Source organism: Rattus norvegicus, chromosome X, assembly GCF_036323735.1.
Source record: "Rattus norvegicus strain BN/NHsdMcwi chromosome X, GRCr8, whole genome shotgun sequence".
NCBI classification, from domain to species: Eukaryota; Metazoa; Chordata; class Mammalia; order Rodentia; family Muridae; genus Rattus; species Rattus norvegicus.
The window spans coordinates 102,797,861-102,807,258 of record NC_086039.1 but is presented as its reverse complement, the minus strand read 5'-3'; the positions used below and the strand labels follow the sequence as shown (position 1 = coordinate 102,807,258).

General features: G+C 43.1%; 1 pseudogene; it reads right to left on the bottom strand.

Moving 5' to 3' along the window:
• Window positions 1-1,041: 1,041 nt before the first annotated feature.
• Window positions 1,042-9,398, bottom strand: LOC134484197 (non-histone chromosomal protein HMG-14-like; annotated as a pseudogene).

The window sequence follows — 9,398 nt, the reverse complement described above, 5'->3', positions numbered from 1 at the left end:
ACCTGCATAATGACATCAACCTATAATCATCTGCTATAGAAACATTGCTTACGGTGATCAAAAGGCAAATTCCTACCGCATAGGAACAGATCTGTAAAGACAATCATTTGTGTGTGGAAGCATCACCTCTCACGATAAAGTCTAGGGTCAGTGAGCTGAGGCAGGGTTAGAAGATGGACATCTGTTAGAGAGATTGGGATTCTGGGTAGATTCCGGCATAGCAGGAGATTGATCTCAAACTGCACAAGATGGTCTCATGAATCTGAAGAGAGGAAACTAACGTGTGGAAGGCCTTAGGATATAATAAACAGGATGCTTGATTTGAGCGATAGCTGAAACAAGATAGAGTTTTTGACTTGGGTAACTGTTCTTAAACAATTCAGCCTCGCAGTCATTATTTCGGGAACTTTGGTGTGAGCGGAAAAATCTGAGGTTACATAGATCTGCAGGTGGTGGTCACTCTCTCCCAGAACATTACCGAGGAATAACACAAAGGAAAATCCTCTGCTTCAGGCAACATCATCCAAAATAGAACATGAAGGAAGACAGAACCAATGGGCACAAGGCACACACACACACACACACACACACACACACACACACACACACACACACAGACAGACACACGCACACACACACACATCTTAGAAAAGACAAAATTAGGTTGATGTATATCAGATCTATCCTCCTGGCTCGCAGAGGACCAAAGACTGGCTTTCTTACAAAATAGTTCTACTGGAAACACGGGACCAGATATAACTGAAAATATTCCAGTCACGAATGCATGACTGGGACCCTAAACTGCCATTTAGTATGCTTTGTCCTGTAGGATAGAAATCTAGCCCCCTCTATGGAATGTCATGGCGACCCCCGAGACAGTCACAGCCTCTCCTGATCCAGTATCCTGCTATTTCTGGTTGTACCAAAAATCAATCAATAAATAAATAAACAGCCAGTAAATGATTTAACCTCTTTTGAAAAAACCATTTATACTTAAAAAATGGGATGAGGTGGGCAGCATTTAAAATGTTTCTAGAGCTACTAAAAATTCACATTTACAAAATCGTTGATACAAATATTCCTCTGGGTTGTACAAGAAGGGAGGCAGGGACCACTGATGGACCACAGAGGGGATGGATGCTTGGCTGATTTGCCTTCTTTTTCTCCTTCAGAGTCTGGACTCTGGTTTTCCGTCTGTCCACTTTCTGCAGGCAGATCTATAGCTTGCTCGGCAGCCACTTCAGCTTGTTTACTCTTCTTTTCCCCCTTCCCCCCTTTTTTTCTTTTGATATTGTTTTTTTTTTATTAACTTGAGTATTTCTTATATACATTTCGAGTGTTATTCCCTTTCCCGGTTTCCGGGCAAACATCCCCCTCCCCCCTCCCCTTCCTTATGGGTGTTCCCCTCCCATCCCTCCCCCCATTGCTGCCCTCCCCCCATAGACTAGTTCACTGGGGGTTCAGTCTTAGCAGGACCCAGGGCTTCCCCTTCCACTGGTGCTCTTACTAGGATATTCATTGCTACCTATGGGGTCAGAGTCCAGGGTCAGTCCATGTATAGTCTTTAGGTAGTGCCTTAGTCCCTGGAAGCTCTGGTTGCTTGGCATTGTTGTACTTTTGGGGTCTCGAGCCCCTTCAAGCTCTTCCAGTTCTTTCTCTGATTCCTTCAATAGGGGACCTATTCTCAGTTCAGTGGTTTGCTGCTGGCATTCGCCTCTGTATTTGCTGTATTCTGGCTGTGTCTCTCAGGAGAGATCTACATCCGGCTCCTGTCGGTCTGCACTTCTTTGCTTCATCCATCTTGTCTAATTGGGTGGCTGTATATGTATGGGCCACATGTGGGGCAGGCTCTGAATAGGTGTTCCTTCAGTCTCTGTTTTAATCTTTGCCTCTCCCTTCCCTGCCAAGGGTATTCTTTTTCCTCATTTAAAGAAGGAGTGAAGCATTCACATTTTGATCATCCGTCTTGAGTTTCGTTTGTTCTAGGGATCTAGGGTAATTCAAGCATTTGGGCTAATAGCCACTTATCAATGAGTGCATACCATGTATGTCTTTCTGTGATTGGGTTAGCTCACTCAGGATGATATTTTCCAGTTCCAACCATTTGCCTACGAATTTCATAAACTCGTTGTTTTTGATAGCTGAGTAATATTCCATTGTGTAGATGTACCACATTTTCTGTATCCATTCCTCTGTTGAAGGGCATCTGGGTTCTTTCCATTTTCTGGCTATTATAAATAAGGCTGCGATGAACATAGTGGAGCACGTGTCTCTTTTATATGTTGAGGCATCTTTTGGGTATATGCCCAAGAGAGGTATAGCTGGATCCTCAGGCAGTTCAATGTCCAATTTTCTGAGGAACCTCCAGACTGATGTCCAGAATGGTTTTACCAGTCTGCAATCCCACCAACAATGGAGGAGTGTTCCTCTTTCTCCACATCCTCGCCAGCATCTGCTGTCACCTGAGTTTTTGATCTTAGCCAATCGCACTGGTGTGAGGTGAAATCTCAGGGTTGTTTTGATTTGCATTTCCCTTATGACTAAAGATGTTGAACATTTCTTTAGGTGTTTCTCAGCCATTCGGCATTCCTCAGCTGTGAATTCTTTGTTTAGCTCTGAACCCCATTTTTTAATAGGGTTATTTGTTTCCCTGCGGTCTAACTTCTTGAGTTCTTTGTATATTTTGGATATAAGGTCTCTATCTGTTGTACGATTGGTAAAGATCTTTTCCCAATCTGTTGGTTGCCGTTTTGTCCTAACCACAGTGTCCTTTGCCTTACAGAAGCTTTGCAGTTTTATGAGATCCCATTTGTCGATTCTTGATCTTAGAGCAGAAGCCATTGGTGTTTTGTTTAGGAAATTTTTTCCAGTGCCCATGTGTTCCAGATGTTTCCCTAGTTTTTCTTCTATTAGTTTGAGTGTGTCTGGTTTGATGTGGAGGTCCTTGATCCACTTGGACTTAAGCTTTGTACAGGGTGATAAGCATGGATCGATCTGCATTCTTCTACATGTTGCCCTCCAGTTGAACCAGCACCATTTGCTGAAAATGCTATCTTTTTTCCATTGGATGGTTTTGGCTCCTTTGTCAAAAATCAAGTGACCATAGGTGTGTGGGTTCATTTCTGGGTCTTCAATTCTATTCCATTGGTCAATCTGTCTGTCTCTGTACCAATACCATGCAGTTTTTATCACTATTGCTCTGTAATACTGCTTGAGTTCAGGGATAGTGATTCCCCCTGAAGTCCTTTTATTGTTGAGGATAGCTTTAGCTATCCTGGGTTTTTGTTATTCCAGATGAATTTGCAAATTGTTCTGTCTAACTCTTTGAAGAATTGGATTGGTATTTTGATGGGGATTGCATTGAATCTGTAGATTGCTTTTGGTAAAATGGCCATTTTTACTATATTAATCCTGCCAATCCATGAGCATGGGAGATCTTTCCATCTTCTGAGGTCTTCTTCAATTTCTTTCCTCAGTGTCTTGAAGTTCTTATTGTACAGATCTTTTACTTGCTTGGTTAAAGTCACACCGAGGTACTTTATATTATTTGGGTCTATTATGAAGGGTGTCGTTTCCCTAATTTCTTTCTCGGCTTGTTTCTCTTTTGTATAGAGGAAGGCAACTGATTTATTTGAGTTAATTTTATACCCAGCCACTTTGCTGAAGTTGTTTATCAGCTTTAGTAGTTCTCTGGTGGAACTTTTGGGATCACTTAAATATACTATCATGTCATCTGCAAATAGTGATATTTTGACTTCTTCTTTTCCGATCTGTATCCCCTTGACCTCCTTTTGTTGTCTGATTGCTCTGGCTAGAACTTCAAGAACTATATTGAATAAGTAGGGAGAGAGTGGGCAGCCTTGTCTAGTCCCTGATTTTAGTGGGATTGCTTCAAGTTTCTCTCCATTTAGTTTAATGTTAGCAACTGGTTTGCTGTATATGGCTTTTACTATGTTTAGGTATGGGCCTTGAATTCCTATTCTTTCCAGGACTTTTATCATGAAGGGGTGTTGAATTTTGTCAAATGCTTTCTCAGCATCTAATGAAATGATCATGTGGTTCTGTTCTTTCAGTTTGTTTATATAATGGATCACGTTGATGGTTTTCCGTATATTAAACCATCCCTGCATGCCTGGGATGAAGCCTACTTGATCATGGTGGATGATTGTTTTGATGTGCTCTTGAATTCGGTTTGCCAGAATTTTATTGAGTATTTTTGCGTCGATATTCATAAGGGAAATTGGTCTGAAGTTCTCTTTCTTTGTTGTGTCTTTGTGTGGTTTAGGTATAAGAGTAATTGTGGCTTCGTAGAACCAATTCGGTAGGGCTCCATCTGTTTCAATTTTGTGGAATAGTTTGGATAATATTGGTATGAGGTCTCCTATGAAGGTTTGATAGAATTCTGCACTAAACCCGTCTGGACCTGGGCTCTTTTTGGTTGGGAGACCTTTAATGACTGCTTCTATTTCCTTAGGAGTTATGGGGTTGTTTAACTGGTTTATCTGTTCCTGATTTAACTTCGATACCTGGTATCTGTCTAGGAAATTGTCCATTTCCTGAAGATTTTCAAATTTTGTTGAATATAGGTTTTTATAGTAAGATCTGATGATTTTTTGAATTTCCTCTGAATCTGTAGTTATGTCTCCCTTTTCATTTCTGATTTTGTTAATTTGGACGCACTCTCTGTGTCCTCTCGTTAGTCTAGTTAAGGGTTTATCTATCTTGTTGATTTTCTCAAAGAACCAACTTTTGGTTCTGTTGATTCTTTCTATGGTCCTTTTTGTTTCTACTTGGTTGATTTCAGCTCTGAGTTTGATTATTTCCTGCCTTCTACTCCTCCTGGGTGTATTTGCTTCTTTTTGTTCTAGAGCTTTTAGGTGTGCTGTCAAGCTGCTGACATATGCTCTTTCCTGTTTCTTTCTGCAGGCACTCAGCGCTATGAGTTTTCCTCTTAGCACAGCTTTCATTGTGTCCCATAAGTTTGGGTATGTTGTATCTTCATTTTCATTAAATTCTAAAAAGTTTTTAATTTCTTTCTTTATTTCTTCCTTGACCAGGTTATCATTGAGTAGAGCATTGTTCAATTTCCACGTATATCTGGGCATTCTTCCCTTATTGTTATTGAAGACCAGTTTTAGGCCGTGGTGGTCCGATAGCACGCATGGGATTATTTCTATCTTTCTGTACCTGTTGAGGCCCGTTTTTTGACCAATTATATGGTCAATTTTGGAGAAAGTACCATGAGGAGCTGAGAAGAAGGTATATCCTTTTGCTTTAGGATAGAATGTTCTATAAATATCCATTAAGTCCATTTGGCTCATGACTTCTCTTAGTCTGTCGACATCACTGTTTAATTTCTGTTTCCATGATCTGTCCATTGATGAGAGTGGGGTGTTGAAATCTCCCACTATTATTGTGTGAGGTGCAATGTGTGTTTTGAGCTTTAGTAAGGTTTCTTTTACGTATGTAGGTGCCCTTGTATTTGGGGCATAGATATTTAGGATTGAGAGTTCATCTTGGTGGATTTTTCCTTTGATGAATATGAAGTGTCCTTCCTTATCTTTTTTGATGACTTTTAGTTGGAAATTGATTTTATTTGATATTAGAATGGCTACTCCAGCTTGCTTCTTCTGACCATTTGCTTGGAAAGTTGTTTTCCAGCCTTTCACTCTGAGGTAGTGTCTGTCTTTGTCTCTGAGGTGTGTTTCCTGTAGGCAGCAGAATGCAGGGTCCTCGTTGCGTATCCAGTTTGTTAATCTATGTCTTTTTATTGGGGAGTTGAGGCCATTGATATTGAGAGATATTAAGGAATAGTGATTATTGTTTCCCTTTATATTCATGTTTGGATGTGAGGTCATGTTTGTGTGCTTGTCTTCTTTTTGTTTTGTTGCCTAGAAGATTAGTTTCTTGCTTCTTCTAGGGTATAGCTTGCCTCCTTATGTTGGGCTTTACCATTTATTATCCTTGGTAGTGCTGGATTTGTAGAAAGATATTGTGTAAATTTGGTTTTGTCATGGAATATCTTGGTTTCTCCATCTATGTTAATTTAGAGTTTTGCTGGATACAGTAACCTGGGCTGGCATTTGTGTTCTCTTAGGGTCTGTATGACATCAGTCCAGGATCTTCTGGCCTTCATATTTTCTGGCGAGAAGTCTGGTGTGATTCTGATAGGTCTCCCTTTATATGTTACTTGACCTTTTTCCCTTACTGCTTTTAATATTCTTTCTTTATTTTGTGCGTTTGGTGTTTTGACAATTATGTGACGGGAGGTGTTTCTTTTCTGGTCCAATCTATTTGGAGTTCTGTAGGCTTCTTGTATGTCTATGGGTATCTCTTTTTTTAGGTTAGGGAAGTTTTCTTCTATGATTTTGTTGAAGATATTTACTGGTCCTTTGAGCTGGGAGTCTTCACTCTCTTCTATACCTATTATCCTTAGGTTTGATCTTCTCATTGAGTCCTGGATTTCCTGTATGTTTTGGACCAGTAGCTTTTTCCGCTTTACATTATCTTTGACAGTTGAGTCAATGATTTCTATGGAATCTTCTGCTCCTGAGATTCTCTCTTCCATCTCTTGTATTCTGTTGGTGAAGCTTGTATCTACAGCTCCTTGTCTCTTCTTTTGGTTTTCTATATCCAGGGTTGTTTCCATGTGTTCTTTCTTGATTGCTTCTATTTCCATTTTTAATTCCTTCAACTGTTTGATTGTGTTTTCCTGGAATTCTTTCAGGGATTTTTGCGATTCCTCTCTGTAGGCTTCTACTTGTTTATTAATGTTTTCTTGTGTTTCCCTAAGTGTGTTCATGTCTTTCTTGAAGTCCTCCAGCATCATGATCAAATATGATTTTGAAACTAGATCTTGCTTTTCTGGTGTGTTTGGATATTCCATGTTTGTTTTGGTGGGAGAATTGGGCTCCAATGATGGCATGTAGTCTTGGTTTCTGTTGCTTGGGTTCCTGCGCTTGCCGCTCGCCATCAGATTATCTCTAGTGTTACTTTGTTCTGCTATTTCTGACAGTGGCTAGACTGTCCTATAAGCCTGTGTGTCAGGAGTGCTGTAGACCTGTTTTCCTCTCTTTCAGTCAGTTATGGGGACAGAGTGTTCTGCTTTCGGGCGTGTAGTTTTTCCTCTCTACAGGTCTTCAGCTGTTCCTGTGGGCCTGTGTCTTGAGTTCACCAGGCAGCTTTCTTGCAGCAGAAAATTTGGTCTTACCTGTGGTCCCGAGGCTCAAGTTCGCTCGTGGGGTGCTGCCCAGGGGCTCTCTGCAGCGGCAGCAACCAGGAAGACCTGTGCCGCCCCTTCCGGGAGCTTCAGTGCACCAGGGTTCCAGATGGTCTTTGGCTTTTTCCTCTGGTGTCCGAGATGTGTATGCAGGGAGCAGTCTCTTCTGGTTTCCCAGGCTTGTCTGCCTCTCTGAAGGTTTAGCTCTCCCTCCCACGGGATTTGGGTGCAGAGAACTGTTTATCCGGTCTGTTTCTTTCAGGTTCCGGCGGTGTCTCAGGCAGGTGTCCTGCCGCTCCTGGGCCCTCCCCCACGGGAGCCCAGAGGCCTTATACAGATTCCTCTTGGGCCAGGGATGTGGGCAGGGGTGAGCAGTGTTGGTGGTCTCTTCCGCTCTTCAGCCTCAGGAGTGCCCACCTGACCAGGCGGTTGGGTCTCTCTCTCACCGGGTCTGGGAGCAGAGAGCTGCTGTGGGCCGGGATCCGCGGGTGTGGGACTTCCGGTAAACAGAGAACGTGCCCTGTCCTAGAGAAATTCTGCTTCCGTGTGTCCCAAGCTCACCAGGCAGTTTTCTTGCAGCAGAAAATTTGGTCTTACCTGTGGTCCCGAGGCTCAGGTTCGCTCGTGGGGTGCTGCCCAGGGGCTCTCTGCAGTGGCAGCAACCAGGAAGACCTGTGCCGCCCCTTCCGGGAGCTTCAGTGCACCAGGGTTCCAGATGGTCTTTGGCTTTTTCCTCTGGCGTCCGAGATGTGTGTGCAGGGAGCAGTCTCTTCTGGTTTCCCAGGCTTGTCTGCCTCTCTGAAGGTTTAGCTCTCCCTCCCACGGGATTTGGGTGCAGAGAACTGTTTATCCGGTCTTTTTCTTTCAGGTTCCGGCGGTGTCTCAGGCAGGTGTCCTCTCCCCCCCTTTTTTGAATCTTATTTATTTTAAAATATTTTTATTTCCTCAACAGTCATATACACATGTATGATGACTTTTGATCACCCCTCCCCTTCTCCTATTCCTCTCCCATTCTTTCTGGAATGGCTCTTCTCAACATCGAATCTAATTCAGATCGCTAACTTGGCTAATTTTTTTTTTTAGATATGTTTCTTTACTAATATTTCAAATGCTATTCCCTTTCCCGGTTTCCTGTCCACAAGCCCACATCCCCTCTCCTCCCCCTTATGGGTCTTCCCCCCTTACCCCCCCCACATTCCCTCTTCCCTTTTATCTGCACTTTTTGTCTAATGCTTTATCCTTTCCTGCAGCTTTTTTTTTCTTGGTGGGTGGGCTTTGCGTCCATCTTGGCAGGGGCGGGCTTTGCCTACAGTGTCTCTGAGCAGCGCTTGGGCTCTGTCCCTCCATTCCTGTTAACCTTCCTCTTATGTATCCTGGCAGCGGGTGCGGTGGGAAATGTGTGGGATCTGGCATGGAGCTCCACTGCTTAGCCTGCACCACACAAACTGCTGCGACCCATCACGGGGTTGGTGGGAGAATCACATTTAAAAAAAATAACAATGTTCCCAGGCTCCCATCCCAGTCAGGTTTCTGAGAAAAAAGAACTAAGCACGGGCAGTGGTGCAGGAGTTAACAGAATATAAATCGCAGCTAATGCCAATGATTGGCCATGATTGGTAAACAAGGCCTTTAAGAAATATTCCCCTTTCCTTAAATATGCCAATATATAAGAACACAGACATTTCCCTTCCTAATTATCAGCTGTGAGATTTCCCCCTCATGTCCTGGTGTCTTCAGTGAAGGGAAGGCAGGCAAACAGCCAGGCACCCTGCATTCATGTCAGCACGGGTCCTACTGAACACTGCACACACCCTGAGCACATTACACAGCAAAGAGAGCTGGTTGCTGTCGGAACAGAGCTTTGTCACTAGGAGGCCATGCTATAGCAAAGCCTCTCTCAAGACAGCTTGCACTGGCACTTTGCCACCTGAGCCTTGTGGAACAGGACTCTGGTCATTTTTCACCCAGGCCATAAGGGGAGCACTTGGCAGGCTAGAAGAACAATAGGCCTGTGAATTGTTCAAGCACACCCTTCATTTACATGAAGGACTGCTTCGAGAGCCACAAGCACATTCCTTAGGGGTAACCAGAACTGGGTCTTGAGTAGAACAATCACCAGCCTCCCTTACATGATCAGCAGCCCGACTGGTAAAATAAGCAGGCCCATCTCCAAGTGCAT